Here is a 2,153-nt window from a genome sequence, read left to right as displayed (position 1 = left end):
TCAGTAGAAATGACAGTAAAAAATCAGCATTTTGTAAATATACCAATCAATGAATGTGTAACTACAAACAGTTTTTATAAACGCTTACCCTTCTGGTGCACCTAATTCATGCTCCCAGTTTCTTGAGTTCGAGTTGCTCATTTGCTTTTGTTTCTTTTTTATGTGTACCAAAATATACTGATACCCAAAGCCAGCATTAAAAAATGCTTTGTCCAGCAGAAAACTAATTTTGTATTTGGAGTAGGAAGCGTACACACTGCATTTGTTAAACGACAATACAATGTATTTTCAGCAGTGCTATACATAGTATTCGTCCAGTAATAAAGACATCCAGTATATTTCACTAATATTAAAATCAATATTTATAAACAATAAAATCATTTCAATGGCAATTCTTTAAAATGTTCAAAGAAAGATAACTCCAGTTGTGTATGTAGTCTTCACGTGTTATATCCTCTGTCCCAACCATTGTCGTCTCCCCATCCGTAGTAAGGTTCTATTGGTCCTGGACCGTAATACATCGGTGGTCGAGGACCCCACATACCTGTTGAAATTAGGATGGTCGATAACAGTATTGTTAGTTTTACCAATAAGTATGGAAAGAGACAAATGAAATATGAAAATTGTGACTAGGAAGAAATTAAAAAGAAATTTAAAGTATAAAGGCTACAAAAAATTCTGTTCGTGTAATGTCTAGATTATTCTATTTACGGTTGATTCAATACAAGTAAAGGTAGATATGGTTAATTATTTATTTTATAGTTATTTAACTGACAGAGTGAATCGGACTACATAGATACCGGATAGCTTACCGGGGCGGCCTACGAAGAATGGTCCAGCTGATGTCAGACACACCAAAACCACCAATACTACCAAATTTATCAACAATGACGCCATTCCCCTGTAAAAAAATACGCACATATTTTCGCGCAGTGGTGGCTTGTCAACAAAGGCCCGACCCGAGATTATTGAAAGGTAACGTTCCAGGGACCGAACCCAGCTGAGTATTTTATTCTTTTACAAAACCTCTTTTGAAAATTTATATATTGGTACTAAACCGTGGAGTTGCATTCCTAGATACCATTGCATTAATAACTGATCATATTTTGGTTCGAAAGCTTAAACGGTCTGATGAGAAAACTTAGGAATGAATCGCAGTATATAACTAATTAAGCATTAAAATATTCCAAATTATTTATAAAAAAAATGAGTTCTCGATCCCATTTTTATTTCATTCAATGAAATACGAACTTGGTTCGTGGGTTTCAAAATAGGTGGATCAGTTCTTGTTTTAATGCAGACCTCAAGGTCACTATATGGGTCAAGTTTCTCCCTCCGTTTTAATTTTTGCTTTACATAATTCCTAAATCTACACGGTTAAGTTTTAATTTTCCATCTGCTGTACACAGTTCCGAAAATGGACATGCATATATTGAATGAAATTTAAATTTTGTTGTCATGAGATTATTCATTAGTTTTTTAAAACTAAATTGCAATAAAGACTTGCAGCAAGAGATGCATCATTCACTTTAAGATATCTATATCTATTTCTTTGAAACGTTAATTGTTTGATACACATTTTATTGTAGCGGGCCAATGGATTACCAAACATAAAGACGTGTATAAAAATGGTTGGGTAAAGAAATAAAGAAATGAAAAGTATAGTAAAACCTAAAGGCACACGCCCAGACCGTCGGACCTATAAATCTGCATTAGTTTTACAAAACAGTAATTGAAAATAAAAGTTTTTGAAATATTTACATACCTCTTAAACGGCTGTAAGGTCATACAGTTCGTATCGTTCGGGTTGTGTCATGCTTAAATACACGCTATCCAGGAGGACCAACAACATGCTAACAATCTGGAAGACATATAAACGAGGAAAAGCACTTTAAAATGTGTTGATTTGATTGGTGGTTTAAATCATTGTCATGAAAAAATCAAAACAATATGTCAATAAGAATATTTTGGTATTTTGAAATATTATGACATGAACATGTTTTATTCCTAGTTTCCGTGATTGTATGATTGTTTTTTTTTTGTTTGCACTAAATGTCATTTGGATTGCTAAGTATTTTGAGAGGGTTTAAACAACTACATGTACTAATTAAAATTTTGCAACGGTCTTGACTATGCTTCAATATTGAATATGT

The 2,153-nt window shown here is 33.1% G+C and overlaps 1 long non-coding RNA gene across 1 annotated transcript; it reads right to left on the bottom strand.

The window, feature by feature from the left end:
• Positions 1-334: 334 nt before the first annotated feature.
• On the bottom strand, positions 335-1,896 carry LOC148603648 (uncharacterized). The gene is made up of 3 exons (XR_015916857.1): positions 1,766-1,896; positions 813-901; positions 335-544 (listed from the first exon to the last, which is right to left on the bottom strand). It is a non-coding gene; the product is annotated as an uncharacterized LOC148603648 (long non-coding RNA).
• Between the last annotated feature and the right edge of the window lie 257 nt (positions 1,897-2,153).

Source organism: Perna viridis, chromosome 11 (genome assembly GCF_037379345.1).
Source record: "Perna viridis isolate PV_CMFRI_1.1 ecotype Kerala chromosome 11, ASM3737934v1, whole genome shotgun sequence".
Lineage (NCBI taxonomy): Eukaryota > Metazoa > Mollusca > Bivalvia > Mytilida > Mytilidae > Perna > Perna viridis.
The sequence above is the reverse complement of the archived record's forward strand: the minus strand, read 5'-3'. Positions and strand labels throughout refer to the sequence as shown.